Source organism: Triturus cristatus, chromosome 11 (assembly GCF_964204655.1).
Source record: "Triturus cristatus chromosome 11, aTriCri1.1, whole genome shotgun sequence".
Classification (NCBI taxonomy): Eukaryota; Metazoa; Chordata; class Amphibia; order Caudata; family Salamandridae; genus Triturus; species Triturus cristatus.
The window spans coordinates 526,199,731-526,215,867 of record NC_140594.1 but is presented as its reverse complement, the minus strand read 5'-3'; the positions used below and the strand labels follow the sequence as shown (position 1 = coordinate 526,215,867).

At 48.0% G+C, this 16,137-nt stretch overlaps 1 protein-coding gene and 1 long non-coding RNA gene across 2 annotated transcripts in view; one reads left to right on the top strand and one right to left on the bottom strand.

The window, feature by feature from the left end:
* Positions 1-16,137, top strand: part of LOC146784513 (zinc metalloproteinase-disintegrin-like berythractivase) — a 2,362,040-nt gene that overhangs the window by 1,598,372 nt on the left and 747,531 nt on the right. The gene's annotated exons all lie outside the window — the stretch shown is intronic.
* The window catches only part of LOC146784516 (uncharacterized), a 106,694-nt gene that overhangs the window by 11,798 nt on the left and 78,759 nt on the right, over positions 1-16,137 (bottom strand). Inside the window, exon 2 of the long non-coding RNA XR_014970435.1 lies at positions 12,556-12,701. This is a non-coding gene — a long non-coding RNA (uncharacterized LOC146784516). The remainder of the gene's footprint in view (positions 1-12,555; positions 12,702-16,137) is intronic.

Here is a 16,137-nt window from a genome sequence, read left to right as displayed (position 1 = left end):
GGCGGTGGTCGCAGCTCATCTGCGCAGATCGGGGGTTCCAGTCTCCCCCTATCTCGACGACTGGCTGTTGAAGGCGGGCTCGCCCCAGCAAGTCGTCTCCCACCTCCAGACTACGGCCGACCTCCTGAACTCGCTGGGGTTCTCCATCAATGTGCCGAAGTCGCACCTGAGTCCCTCCCAGAAGCTCCTTTTCATCTGAGCGGTTCTCGATTCGGCGCAGTTCCGGGTCTATCCGCCGGAACAGCGGGTCCGGGACATTCAGGCCCTGATTTCCATCTTCCGGCCTTTGTCCTGGGTTTCGGTCAGGTTGGTGCTGCGGCTTCTGGGGCTGATGGCCTCCTGCATCCTGTTAGTACCTCACGCCAGGTGGCGGATGCGGGCTCTGCAGTGGGACCTGAAGTTTCAGTTGGCCCAGCATCGAGGCAACCTGTCCGACCATGTCCTGGTCTCGGAGGGCACTGCGAACCAGCAGCAGTGGTGGCTCACGAATCGTGATTGGGTCAGCGGCATATCTCTCTCCCTACCCCAACCGGAGCATGTCGTAGTGACGGGTGCGTCCCTCCTGGGATGGGGGGGCCATATGGGAGAGGCGGAGATCAGAGGACTCTGGTCTCCGGCGGAGACTCGGCTCCATATCAACCTCTTGGAGCTGAGGGCCATCCGACTTGCACTGAAAGCCTTCCTTCCCTCTTTCCGGGGAAGTGTCGTGCAGGTGTTCATGGACAACACCACCGCCATGTGGTATTGCAACAAACAGGGCGGGGTGGGGTCGTGGACCCTTTGTCAGGAGGCTCTGCGCCTCTGGACATGGCTGGAACATCAGTGCATCACCCTGGTGGTTCAACATCTGGGGGGCTCTCTGAACGCCAGAGCAGACGAACTCAGCTGCCGGTGCATGATGGATCACGAATGGCATCTGAATTCGGACGTGGCGCAAGGTCTCTTTCTGCAGTGGGGAGAGCCTTGGTTAGATCTATTCGCCACCGAAGAGAACGCGCAATGTCAGCAGTTCTGCACATTGGAATTTCCAAGGCAGCACTCGCTCGGAGACTCTTTTCGCCGCGAGTGGAGTTGCGGTCTGTTGTACGCCTTTCCGCCTATACCACTTCTGCCAAGAGTGCTGAAGAAGATCAGGCGCGACCGGGCCCAAGTCATCTTGGTGGCTCCGGATTGGGCACGAAGGTACTGGTATCCCGAGCTACTCAGTGTGTCCATCGATCCCCCGATACAACTGCCTCTTCAGGAGGACCTTCTGTCGCAGCAGCAGGGGACGGTCCTCCTCCCGAACCTGTCCAGCCTCCACCTCCATGCGTGGAGATTGAGCGGCGGCAGTTGATGCCATTTGACTTGCCTCCTGAAGTCTGTGATTTTATTCTGGCAGCCAGGCGTCCCTCCACAAAGACGGTATACGCCTGCCGGTGGCACAAATTTGTGGCATGGTGCACAGCAAAGGCTGTGGATCCCCTTTCTGCCCCTCTTTCTGAGGTTCTCCTCTTTCTTCTTTCTCTGGCCCAGCAGGGCTCTGCTTTGGGCACCTTGAAGGGTTATCTTGCTGCAATCTCTGCTTTCTTAAGGCTTTCTGATCAGCCTTCTCTTTTCAAGTCCCCTGTTGTCTCCCGTTTTCTCATGGGCATTACTCATTTGTTCCCTCCTGTTCCATTCGTAATGCCTCAGTGGGACTTGAAACTTGTTCTTACTTTTCTGATGTGCGCTCCCTTTGAGCCCCTTCACAACTGTCCACTTCGTCTACTGACTCTGAAAACTGCCTTCCTGGTGGCTATCACCTCCGCTAGGCGGGTGAGTGAGCTCCAGGCTCTGTCAGCTAAGCCTCCCTTCCTTTTGGTTCATCCGGATAAGGTTGTCCTCCGGATCCGTCCTTCTTTCCTTCCTAAAGTCGTGACTCCCTTTCACATCGGGCAATCTGTCACGCTGCCCACCTTCTTTCCGCCTCCGCATCCTTCAAAAGATGAAGAGAGGCTCCACTGTCTGGACCCAAAACGTGCGCTGTCATTTTATTTGGCCCGCACAACCCAGTTCCGGGTGGACGACCAACTTTTTGTTGGATATGTAGGTGCGAAGAAGGGTAAAGCTGTGCACAAGCAGACCATCTCACGATGGGTCGTGTGGTGTATTAAACTCTGCTATTCTTTGGCGATAAAGGACCCTCCTGTTGGGCTGCGAGCCCATTCCACCCGGGCCACAGCGGCGACAACTGCCCTGGGACGGGGAGTCCCCTTGCAGGACATCTGTCAGGCGGCGACGTGGGCTTCACTGCACACGTTCGCCAAGCACTATTGCCTGGACAGCCAAGTCCGGAGAGATGGCCACTTTGGCCGTTCTGTTCTCCAGGACTTTCTGGTGTGATCTTGGTTCGCAGGCCCACCTCCGGGGTTGGTATTGCTGGGGTATCTATTCTAAGGTGAGGAATCTAACTAACGTGTTTCTTTCAGATGAACAAGTTACTTACCTTCGGTAACGATGTATCTGTACATCTGTTCTTCCGACCTCCAGACTATGGCGGACCTCCTGCATTTGCTGGGGTTCCCTGTCAATGTGCTGAAGTCACACCTGATTCCCTCTCAGAAGCCCCTTTCCATCTGAGTGGTTCTGGACACAGCGCAGTTTCGCAGTTATCCCCTCGAGCAGCGAGTTCGGGATATTCGGGCTATGATACCGATGTTTCAGCCTCTATCCCAGGTTTCAGTCAGAATGACCCTGAGGCTGCTGGGCCTCATGGCCTCCTGCATCCTGCTGGTAGAACATGCCAGGTGGTGTTTGCGGGCTCTACAGTGGGACCTGAAGTTTCAGTGGGCACAGTATCAGGGGAATCTTTCCAATTTCGTCCAGATCTCAGGTGGCACTGTACACCAACTGCAGTCGTGGCTATGGAACCAGGATTGGGTCAGTGGCAGATCCCTCTCCCTTCCCCAACCAGAGTTTACGGCCGTGACAGACATGTCACTTCTGGGATGGGGCGGCCACATGGGGGTGGCCAAGATCAGAGGCCTGCAGCTCTGGGCGATTTGTCTTGCACTAAAGCTATTCCTTCCTTCTGTCCGGGGAAGAGTAGTGCGGTGTTCACAGACAACACCACCGCCATGTGGTACTGCAACAAACATGGTGGGGTGGGGTCGTGGACACTATGTCAAGGGGCTGTCCACCTTTGGACATGGCTGGAACATCAGGGCAAATCTCTGGTGGTTCAACACCTGGCAGGTTCTCCAAACGCCAGGGCAGACAAAGTCAGCCGCAGGTGCATGATGGATCACGAATGGCATCTTCACTCGGAGGTGATGCAAGGTCTCTTTCAGCAGTGGGGAGAGCCTTGGTAAAATCTATTCGCCACCAAACAGAACACGCAATGTCAGCAGTTCTGCGCATTGGAATTTCCAAGGCGGCACTCGCTCGGTGACGCATTTCGTTGCGAGTGGAGTTGCAGTCTTCTATACGCCTTTCCGCCTATACCACTTCTGCCCAGAGTGCTGAAGATCAAGCCCAACCGGGCCCAAGTTATCCTTGTGGCTCCGGATTGGGCACAAAGAGTCTGGTATCCCGAGCTCTTACACATGGCTGTCGATCTTCCAATCAGACTACCTCTTCGGGATGATCTTCTGTCGCAGCAGGGAAGAGACGGTCCTACACCCAAACCTGTCCTGCCTCCACCTCCTTGCGTGGAGATTGAGCGGTGGCAGTTGACAGCTTTTCGACCTTCCTCCCGAAGTTTTTAATGTTATCTTGGCAGTCAGAAATCCCTCCACTAAAACGGTATACGCCTGTAGATGGAACACATTTGTGGCATGGTGTACAGCAAAGGCTGTGTATCCCCTTTCTGCTCCTCTTTCTGAGGTTCTTTTGTTCCTCCTTTCCTTGGACCAGCAGGGTTCTGCTCTGGGCACTCTTAAGGGCTATCTCTCAGCTATTTCAGCCTTTCTTTGGCTTGCTGATCTGCCTTCTCTTTTCAAGTCCCCTATTGTAAATTAATTCCTTAAGGGCATTACTCATCTCTTTCCTCCTATTCCTTTATTAATGCCACAGTGGGACTTGAATCTGGTTTTGACTTACCTTATTTGCGCTCCCTTCGAGCCGCTATATAATTGTCCTCTTAGACTCTTAACTTTAAAAACTGCTTTTCTGATTGCCATCACCTCTGCTCGCAGGGTGAGTGAGCTTAAGGTTCTGTCTTCTAAGCCTCCTTTCCTTGCTGTTCATCCGAACAAGGTTGTCCTGGGAACTCAACCTTCTTTCCTCCCCAAAATGATTACTTCTTTCCACATTGGACAGACCATCACTTTGCCCACCTTCTTCCCGCCCCCGCATCCTTCAAAGGAGGAGGGGATGCTCCACCGTCTGGATACAAAAGGTGCGCTATCTTTCTATCTAGTAAAGACTAGCAACAATGTCTCAACTGGATTCAACGGTAAAGGCAAATACATTGGTATGTACACGACATTACAAGAAGAAGAGAGAGAGACTCCTGGTTGTTTGTTCAAAAGTGTTCATGGCATCATATATTTGGAAACACAGTTTATACAGAACAGTTATAACAGCACTGTGAGCATTAATTGTGATGGCAACCCGAAGGGGCTTGGTGCTTCTTTCTATCTAGATTGCACAAAACAATTCCGGGTGGATGACCAGCTCTTTGTTGGCTATGTGGGTGCCAAGTAAGGCCGGGCCATGCACAAACGGACCATCTCTTGGTGGGTCGTTCTTTGCATCCTAATTTCTTATTCCTTGGCAAAGAAGAAACTTCTGGTGGGGCTGCATGCCCATTCGACCAGGGCGACATCAGCCACTACTGCTTTGGGACGTGGAGTCTCCATAAATGACATATGTCAGGCAGCCACGTGGGCATCCCTGTACACGTTCACGAAACACTACTCCCTGGACAGCCAAGTCCAGAGAGAGAGACAGCTTTTTTGGCTGTACAGTTCTCCAGGACTTTCTGGTGTGAACTTAGTTCTCAGACCCACCTCCGGGGTTGGTTGCTGGGGTTTCTATTCCAAGGTAAGGACTCTATAACTAATTGTCTCTTTCAGATGAACAAGTTCTACCTAAAGGGACTACCTTTTAAGGGCCCTAGTTTTGTGCACCGGTGGTCAGAGTCTTGCATGGCTCTGCGCTTCTGGCGTGGAATGTTGTGTAAAGAACTGACGTCAGCGCGCGAAGGCGGCGTCTAAGTAGATACTATGACGTTATCCTGGCGACCACAACGACGAAGGCGGAGGCAACAACACTACCTACTGACGTGCAGGGGTACAGCTACGCGAAAAAATTCTCCGGATCCATTCTGATGCCTGGGCATAATACTAAGGTAAGGAAATTATAACTAATATATGTCTCTTACAGATATCGTTACCAAAGGTAAGTAACTTGTTCTTTTTCTCAATTGTTCCTGATCAGTTCTGGGGAGGGTCAGGCTGAGAGGCGGTGTTTTCTGCATATTGATATTAAAGCTCAAGACCCTGCTAAATGTCGAGACTTCCTCCAAGGCGGGGGGGGGGGGGGGGGCAGGGAGAGTAGCGGTTGCATGAGGAAGAGCACCACATCATCTGCATACAGGGATATTTTGTGCTCCTTGTCTCCCATCCGAATTTCAGTGACCATCGGTAGGTTTCTGACTCTTTCAGCAAATGGCTCCATATAGAGCGCAAAGAGCACGGGTGAGAGCAGGCACCCCTGACGAGTACCCCTCCCCATCGCAACAGGTTTAGAAGTTATGCCATTCACTGCAATGCACGCTTCCGGGGCTTTGTATATACAATTCACTCATTTCAGATAGCGTTCCCCAATCCAAAATCTGTGGAGGACGTGTCGCAAGTATGGCCAGTGTACCCAGTCAAACGCCTTCTCGGTGTCAACCAACAGGAGCAGCGTAGGCTGCTGAGTGCGCTGAGTTTGATCTATTAGGTGGCAGAGGCGCCTCGTCCCATCTCTGCAGCTGCCTTCTGGAATAAAGCCAGATTAGACTGGGTCCTCCAGGCCCTGCATGTATGGGGCAAGGCAGGCTGGCAAGACTCTAGGGAAGATCTTTAAATCAACATTGAATAATGATATAGGGCGATAAGTGGTGCATTCTTGTGGGTCCTTTCCAGGTTTTGGTATCACGACCACCTCCGTCATGAACATTGTGGGGTTTAGATCACCTGCTGCGCTCAAGGTATTGAAGGGGCAAACAAGGAGCAGGGTAAGTTCAGGGGATAAAGCTTTGTAAAAATCTACTGGGAAACTGTCTCCTCCCGGCGCTTTCCCTAGCTTGAGTCCTGAATTGCCTGCATACCTCATCCAGGCGGATATCCATGTCCAGGGCATCCACATCTGTGGGGGGGAGAGACCGGCAGACATATTCCTCCTTTGCATCCGAATCCAGGTGTTCCTCCGTGTATAGAGTACTTTAGAAGGTTTTGAATTCTGCTGCAATAGCAGCGTCGCTTTGGAGGGTCTCTCCCTGGGGAGATCTTATACATGTGATGCGTCATGAGTTTGTTTAGGCTCTCAGTAGGTGTGCTAAGAGTTTGTCAGCTTTTTTTCTCCTTCGTAGTAGCGTTGCTTGGTTCATAGGAAAGCATATTCCGTCTGGTCACAGTCCAAAGCCCCCAGCTGTTTCCGTACTATATTAGGCTGTCTTCTTGTTTGAACTGTGCCCGTGCGACCGCGAACCCCCTCCAGTTCCCTGACTTGCATCTCCAGTAGCTCCCTTTTGTCCCTTCTCTCTTTGTTCAACTCTGCTGCGATGGCTATGAATCGGCCTCGCACGACGGCCTTCAAAGCGTCCCGCACCTGAGGAAGCGGGACCGAGCCACCGTCATTGATTGCCAGATTGTCTCGTATAGCTGCCCGGACGTCAGTGACATTGGATTCGTATGTGAGCAGTTTGTGGTTGAGCCGCCATGTCTTCTGACGGGGGGATCCTCCGGGTAGGTGGAGTAACAGTGATATCGGGGAGTGATCTGACAATGCAGCCATCCCTATCGTAACTTCCATGGTGTATCTCGTGATCCAGGGGGAAGTCCAGAATAAGTAAATGCATGCATAAGTTTGGTGTGACGCAGAAAAAAAGGTGTACTCCCGAGTGGCGGAATACCAGTATCTCCAGCCATCTGTCAAACCCACCTTCCCCAGCCTCTGGGGCATAGAGATCCTGAGTGTCCTATCCATACCACAGACCTATTGAGATGTGAGTTAGGAACTATGTTAAAGTCCCCCCAACAATATGTCCTTGTGCTGATAATCAAGGATGGTGTTCAGTGTGTCTCAGAGGAAGACTTCTTGATGTTCATTAGTGTTGTAGATGGAATCTATTGTATATGTGTGGGCCCCCAGCAGAATTCGCAGCGCTAGCATCCTACCTGGTGTTTCTACGTGTACCCCCAGCATTGTTCCCAGGAACTGTGTAGATATGAGAATGGCCACCCCCGCCTTTTTCGCCATGGTCGAGAAGTATTGTCTATCATACTATTTGGACCGGATGCGTTTCCAGGCAGCGCATAGCAGGTGGGTCTTTTGCATTAAGCAAATATCACATTTGGCCTCTCTAAGCATTGTAATGAGCGTGCTCCGCCTGATGGGTGTATTTAGCCCTCGGATGTTAAAGCTCCTGATCATGACTTTAGATGTTGACATATGTGTAGTTATGGGGCTGTGTTGTAAATCTCGCCCGTGATCTTGTGAAGCTCGGGGTCCCCCTTCCAGCCCATAGCATATCAGAGCCCCACCTGGTAGCATATGACAGCAACAGAGGCCATCTCTCCACCTCGCCTCCCCTAGTGTCCATCCGATTGATAGGTTACCCCATGTATCAGAATCCTCCCCCATGTCTGGAAATGCTTTCAGCACATAATATGGTGACCCCAGGGTTTGCATATTGTGCCTCTTAGGGTTGCGTTGCTCCTCTATCCCACAGTTCGAGCTCCCGCCCGTCTTGATTTTAGCCCCCTCCATGACTCCTTGCCCTCCGAACCACCAAAGTGTTAGCCGTCCTCACTTGCGGGATTGATAGTTATATGCCCCGAGAGCAAAGGAGGAGAGAAAAGATAAAGTAGGAAATATATAGAATAGAGAATTCAACAAACATATTGAGAGCACCTTCCACTGCGAGGGTCCATGTGTCAGGTAATTGGTCATCACATTGACAGGGTGAGCACCCTCCACCAAGACCAATTTTCTTCTTTCTTGGCACCGCTGTTAGTAACTGCAACCCATGAATAGAGAGGATGTGTGTTGCGTGAGCAGTCATACATTCAGATTTTCTTTGGTATCATCACGGTTCTGTATCTAGCAGAGGAGCGCCTTCCTCTCTCTCTGGCTCTCTGTCGCAGAAGGTTTGGCAAGTTTCTCCTGTCTGCTCCCTCGAAGTCAGCCATGCTTCAGCAAACCAGGTGCAGAGGGGTCATTCGTTGGTGACCCAGACGGGACCCTCCTCCTCCAAGCCAAGGCCTAGCACCTCCTATGCTTCCTTTAGGGATCGCGCTGACTGTAGCACCTTATCCCAAACAAAGGCGAGTCGGAAGGGGTGACCCCAGCGGTATCTTATTCCCTTGTCTCATAGGTAAGCCATGGCTGGTTTCAGGGCTTTACGTCTTTGGACAGTGAGCAGTGAGAGTCCTGGTAAATTCCAACTTGGAGCCCCTCAAAGGCAGTGGTCGCTTTATCCCTAGTTGCTGCCATAGTGATCTCTTTCTGCTGAAAAGAGTGTAGGCAGATGAGGATATCTTGTTGTTGGCCCGGGTCTTTGGCTAGCCTCCCGGCAGGATGCATGTGGTCCAAGATGATATCTTTGTCTCCGAGTTCTGGTGCAGCATGTCGGAAAAAGCGGATCACCCAGTCCTCCAAATTCCCCAATCCGCCCGCAGAGGTATGCCTTTCATGCGAATGTTAGACCTCCTGGAGCGCTTTTCAAGGTCTTCAAGTCAGAGGTATAGCTCCTAATACGGTCTCTAAGCTCCAGCAACTCAGGAGCCTGTTCAGTGATCTCTTCCTCTCTGCAGTCATCATTCCTCTCTAGGAAGCCGACCGGTCTTCGATCTCCTGGATCTCCACCCTCATCTGTTTAATATTGGAGGCAACATCCTGTCTCAGACCAGCGAAGTCTTCTCTGAGTGCTCCAAATAGCTATTCCTGGAATCCACAGGTGATTGGTACCTCTGCATGTTCTCCAGTATGTTCCATGTCCTTCTCCTGGGGTTGTGGCCCCTGCTGCTCAGCCTTTTTTGTGCCTGGCTTCTGAAGGAGATATTTAATTGTCGAGTCCTTCCATGCCCAATGCCTGGTCAGCTCTACAGGCGTATCTTCGCTGGGTTTTTGGTAAGTTGCTTGTTAAGTCCGGCCTATTTTAGGGTCTCCGGCCTAGGAGGGAGCCTGCACTACTCTCCCTTGCTTGTCTCCGTGTTGGAATGTCACTGAAGCCCCCTTTCACCTCCAGACTCTGCGTGTGCAGTGTCTCTGTAGCTCCAGAGTGGCGGCCTCTCCGTGCGGATATTCCATGTAGGTCACCTACAGGACCGACCGGCTGATCTGCACCACCGTCCCGAAGCCCGCCGCCAATACCCTCAGCCGGTTGTAATTCCTGTTAGGCCTGGTCCGGCCTCCCAGCTCCGCAACACAGGGCCCACTCATCCAGTGATATAGTGTGTTGCGTTTCAGGGCAGCCAAGTTCCTCCGTGGGCCAGATCTCACCGATAGTTGAGCGGAAGCACTATGGGGGTCTGGGGGATCCGCACTGTCCACCTCTGTTCCACGGGCCGCTCTGCTTACGTGTGCATCAGTTGCCAGTAGGGAGTGCCTGGACCTGTTACTGGGTATGTCCAGACAGCCCTGCGAGTGTCAAGCCTGTAGATTGTTTCAAGGCGTCCCAATGGCCTGGCCCGTTCTATGCTGCGCTTAGATTGCGGCATTCCCAAGCCTAGTCCGCACCTGTCTCAGTCTGCGCCTTGCCTCCCAGCTGACTGGCCGCTCTCACCTCTGTAAAGTCACTCACGGGCCCGATCCTCGTTGGCAGCTTCTGTCTCCAGCCAGGGTGGGACCATCGGTCTCTTATCGGGCTCGCAGCTCCACCGATAGGCCAGGGCAGCTTCACTGTCTTTCACCTAGGCCGCATGTCCCGACCGCGCTCCTGGGCAGGCCCCCACTCTATATATAGGTAGCTCACCTCACCCGGCCAGCATTGAGCTCCTCCGCCTACCACCGGAGCCGTGCCTCTGTGTATTGCTTTACCGTTCCCCTGGCAGACACCAGCAACGCTAAGGGCAGAGATCCGAGGACCGGCCTCTCCTCCCTCGCCTGCTCTTCCACTGGACCCCCTCCGGAGGCCGTCACTGTCGCGGATCTCAGTCCACCAGGGACCGTCGAGCTTGCTCCTTGTCTGCTATATGCCCTCTATAATGGGGGACATTGTCAGCATTGTTTTGGGTCCCAGGATGGCCAGTGGATACTGTTTGTCGGCCTTGGCGAGCGGAGCTCAGGAGAACTGCTGCTATTCTGCCGCCATCTTGATCACGCCCCGTTGTAACAGTATTTGCAAATAACTTGATCAGTAGCCAGCACAAACTGACCTTTTACTAACAAATAAGCACCAAATTGCTGCAACTTATCATTGTTTTCCTTTTCACTTTTTTTTTTTTTTTTTTTTTGAAACCGTTTATTGCAGTTTGAAAAAGTTACAGGTATGGGCCTACAACCACTCGGCCGGCCGCTAGAGTGACAAAAGCATATTGCATACATACAGTAAGAGTCTCTTGACAGTGCAGCTTAGCAAAACAGGAGAAATCAATGTTGCAGGCCGCATAGCTCCATGCCCACAGTACGGTTCCCTTTTATCAAAACAAAACAACACAAAAAACCACACCCGCAAGGCAACCCGCGATCCAAAGTGACAGCACGTGCTCCATAAGTGGGGGATCCCAACCAGCAGCAGAACTCTGGAGAGGGGAATGGGAATAGATCAGGGACTGGGGGACCGCGTGCCCAAGGCCAAGGGAGGGGGGCCATCTAGGGAGACGGAGCAGGCGAGGCAGCCGGTAGCTGTGGCGGCTCACAAATACCCCCGCGGTAGGCGTTCCAGGGGCCCCAGATTTTCACCCACGCCCCAGGCTTACCCCTCGCCACATACACCACCTTTTCACGAAACATACACCAATCCATATGTTCTTTCCAGGCCAACACCGCAGGGGGCCTCTGGGATCCCCACAATTGAGCAATGTCACGCTTAGCTATCATGTATCCCAGAGTCACCCACCGCGTCTGCGGGACCGAATAGTCATTTGGTTCCCACACATTCAGCAAGCATCTCCTCGCTTCAGGCAACAGCGCGACACGCGTAACCACACGCAGGACCTCATGCACACCACGCCAGAATCGCTCCACCTTTTCCTTTTCACTTTTTAAATATAAATCAACATTCCTAGTTTGACTTCTATAGTGAGTACGTCGACAACAAATACAAACATAGTTTGGTTTTTCAGACAAAACTGTCTTAAACTTTGTAATTTCTTCTGCAAACTCATCAATACTAATCTCTTCCCTTGTTCTTCAACAGCTACACTTATCAAACTCTCACCTTCTCTAAACTCCTCTGTGAACCAAAAAAACAAAATTGTATATCATCACAAACCTTTTTTACACCTGATACTGAACTTAAACATAATGCAGGAGATTTTACATAGTAGAGTCTCCTTACTAGCTTTCACATTTCAGAGTGGTGTACTGCTAACATTCTTAAATGATGAGAAGTACTTCGGCACACTTTTCTTGAAAGACAAGCCAGAGAATGACCCTGCAAGTTAGTATATTTTCTTATTTTACAATGATCTAGTCTTTCTAACATCTTAACATTCTGTTTAACACATTTTTGCATATTCTCGTAAATAAATTCAGAATATGTCAATGGATTTGTGTCGGATACTTCAAATGCTGCTATAAATTCCACTTAAATACAGGAGCTTGTGTTACGCCTCCCTTGAACGTCTTCAGCTATTACTTCTTCCAAATTCCTAACAACCTTTTTTCTTTTGGAATTGGACAACCATATTTCATCTCATAGCATTGACCACTAGTATCAACTGCATGTACTAACGTATTCTGTTGAAAATATCTTTCTTCATTAAAGAAAGGCTCAGTACTAGAAGTGTGCTTTCATTCACCAGTAAACAAGTCTTTTTCTTTTGCTTTTCTCTTTCATAAACACCATTGTTTTATCCAATGTTCTCATTATCTTCAATATTATTAATAGAAATAATTTTTGTTTCAATTCAAAAGCAGTATCTTCTACACTTTCAATGTGTTGGTTCTTCTTATACGCTGCTGATCTTCTTTTACACTTTATACAATCTTTTAATAAAGGTTGAATTACTCTACTTCTAAACATTCTTATACGTATCTCTTTAAATAGTTTTTGCCTTTTTATAACATGCGTTGTTTTTCCAAAAACGTATTTTTTTTTACCATTGCAATTCTTCTTTTCCTCAAGGTTTGTTGTAAAACTTTACTTTTTCCTTTCATTAATATTGACTTTATTTATCCTCTCTGCAACTGTTTTAAGAAACTGTTTAGTGCTCTTACCAGAAGAGATTTTATCCTGAATAAAAGTTTGCTCTTTTTCTAATGCAGTCTTTGTACTTTTCTTAAAGTAGTACTGTTTCCTTTGTTCTCTTCTCTTTTCATGTTTTCTTGCCATCTTCAATTTGTGATCCAAATAAAATAATTTTCTAAAACCAAAGAACAATTTCAATAGTTTGTTACTTGAACAACTTTAAATTAAATTACATGTCAATATTTATAATAACCACTAAGCAATTACTTGCAATTACTTTGCTATTCTCTTCATAACAAATAAAAAAAGAAAAGTGCAAAACAAGCAAGAGAACTGCAGAAAGAGGGAGAAAGGTTCTGAAAGAGAAAGAAAGCTTCAGAAAGAGCCAAGAGAAATGCACAAAGAAGCAACACAGCTGCAGAAAAATGTGATAAGTGTAGAAAAAGGCAACAGAGGTGCACAAACATGGAAGACAAGTGTACAAAGAGGCAAGAGAGATGCAGAAAATGGCAAGAGAGGTGCATAAAAGACAAGACCTGTGCAGAAAAAGGCAAGAGAGGTGCACAAAAAAACAAGAGAGGTGCAGAAAAAAACAACATAAGTGTATAAATATGCAAATGACGTGCAAAAACAAGAAAGAGAAGTGCAGAAAGAGGCAAGACAACTGCAGAAAGAGGAAATAATATGCAGAAAGAGGCAAGAGAAGTGCAGAAAGAGGCAAGAGGAGTGCAGATAGAAGCAACAGAGGTGCTCAAAAAGGCAAGAGAGGTGCAGAAAGAGGGAAAGAGATAAAGAACAAGGCAAGAGAGTTTCAGAAAGGACAAAAAGAAGCAAGAAGCGTGCAAAAATTGGGAAGAGAGGTGCAGAAATGGGTGAGCAAGGTACAGAAAGAGTCAAGAGAAGTGCACAAAGAATCAACAGAGGTGCAAAAAAGGCAAGAGATGTGAAAAAAGGGACAAGAAATGTACAGAAAGAAGCAAGAGAGGTACAGAAAGAGGTAATGGAGGAGTAGATGGAAGCAAGAGAAGTGCAGAAAGAAGCAAGTGAGCTTCAGAAACAAGCAAGTGAGGTGTAGAAAGAACTAAAAGGGGCAGAAACAGTCAAAAGAAGTAGAGAAAGAAGCAAGAGAAGTACAGAAAGAGGCAAGAAAAGTACAGAAAAGGGAAACAGAAGAATGGAAAGAGGCAAAAGAAGTGCAAAAAGAGGCAAGAGGGGTGTAGAAAGAGGAAAGACAACAGCAGAAAGAGGCAAGAGAGGTAGAGAAACACGGAAGAGGGATGCAGAAAGAGGCAAGAGGGATACACAAAGAACCCAGACAAGTGCAGAAAGAAGCAAAAAAAAGTGTACAAAGAACAAACAGCGATGCAAAAACAACAAGAAAAGTACAGAAACAGGCAAGAAAAGTGAACAAAGTGGCAAAAGAGGTACAGAAAGAGAGAAAAAGAGTGCAGAAAGAGACAAGTGAGCTGCAGAAAGAAGAAACTGATGTGCAAAAAGAACTAACAGGTGCTGAGAGAGTCAGGAGGTACAGAAAGAAGCAAGCGAAGTGTAGAAAGAGACAAGAAAAGTACAGAAAGAGGCTAAATAAGTGCAGAAAGTGGCAAGAGAGGTGCAGAAAGAGGCAAGAGGGGTACTGAAAAAGGCAAGAGAGGTGCACAAACAGACAACAGGGGAGCAGAAAGAGATGAGGGAGATACAGGAAGAGGCATTAGAGGTACAAAAAGAGGGAAGAAGATTTTAAAAAGAAGAAGTAGAGGTGCAAAAAGGCAAGACAGGTGTAAAAACAGACAAGAGTCGTGCAGAAAGAAGCAAGAGACATACAGCAATTATCAAGAGAGGTACAGAAAGAGGTAAGGGAGGTGCAGAAAGAGAGACCTGTACAAAGAAGCAAAAGAAATACAGAAAGAATCAAGTGAACAGCATAAACAACCAAATGAGGTGCAGAAAGAACCAAGAGAGGTACAAAAAGAGGCAACAAAAAGGAAATAAAGAGGCAAGAGAAGTGCAGAAAGTGGCAAAAGAGGTGCAGAAAGAGGCAAAAGGGATGCACAAAGAGAAAAGAGATGTGCACAAACAGGCAACAGATGTGCAGAAAGAGGGAAGAAGGGTGTAAAAAAGAGGCAAGAGGAATGCAAAAGAAGCAACATAGGTGCAGAAAAAGGCAAGAGAGGTGCAGATAGAGGCAAAGAGGTACAGAAAAAAATTAAGAGAGGTGCAGAACGGAACAAGACTCATGCAGAAAGAAGCAAGAGAGGTACAGAAATAGGCAAGAGAGGTGCCGAACGAGATGAGGGAGGATGAGGAAAAAGATAAGAGAGGTGCACAAAGGTACTAGAGGGGTACAAAAAGAAGCAGAAGAGGTGCACAAACAGGAAACAGAGGAGGAGAAAGAGGAAAGAACGGTGCAGAAAGAGGCAAGAGGAGTGCAAAAAGAAGCAACAGAAATGCAGTAAGAGCCAACAGAACTGCAAAAAAAGCAATGGAGGTGCACAAAGCTACAAGACAAGTACAGAAAGAACCAAGAGAACTTCAGAAATTTAAAGCACCAATCCTTCCCATGTCACTGTTGTAAGTCTCACCATATTCCTGAAAGCATGCATGCATATGTCTATGCCTTTTGTTAGTGGCATCAAACATAAAAGAAATAATCCAATAGTTCTATACCTGTGTTTCATACGTCTAGCATCTTTAAATGCATAACACATGTGAGAATACATGTACAAGTAGAGATATACCTGACTCACAAGACCATGCAGACCTTTAAACTTGACACACTGCAATTCCCATATCAGGCAGACACCTACATTTATACGGTATACTTCAAGTGTACCTTTCCAGAGACTCATGCAAAGTACCATAGTCATTAATCCTTCTTCCAATCCTCTTCCAATATGTCTTAAAACTCACTTTTCTGCTGCACCTTCATTTTTTACCAACTGCTCAGAATGTTGGAACAACTAAATTTAAAATAGCAATCCTTTCCATGTTACTGTTGTAAGTCTCAACATATTCCTGAAAGCATGAATGCACGTCTCTCTGACTTTTGCTAGTGGCGTCATACATAAAAGAAACATACAGATAGATATAGTCCTGTCTTTCACATGCCTAGCATATTTAGATGCACGTGTGAGAACACATGTACAAGTAGAGACATACCTCAGTCATAAGACCATCCAGATCTTTAAACTTGACAGACTGCTTTTTCCCATTTGAAGCAAACACCAAAATTGATATGGCATACTTTGAATGTACCTTTCAAGAGACTCATACAAAGTACACTAATCATTCTGCCAACATGTCTTAAATCTCACTTTACTGCCGCACCTTCATTTTTCACCGACTGCTCAGAATATGAGACCTACTAAATTTAAAACAGCAATCCTTGCAATGTTACTGTTGTAAGTCTCACCATGTTCCTGAAAACATGCATGCATGTGTCTGTACCTTTTGCTGGTGCCATCATACATAAAGAAACATACAAATAGTTGTATTCCTGTGTTTCAAATGTCTACCATATTCAGATGCATAACACATTTGAGAATACATGTACAAATAGACACATACCTTAGTCACAAGAGCACACAGATCTTTAAACCTGACTCAGTGCTGTT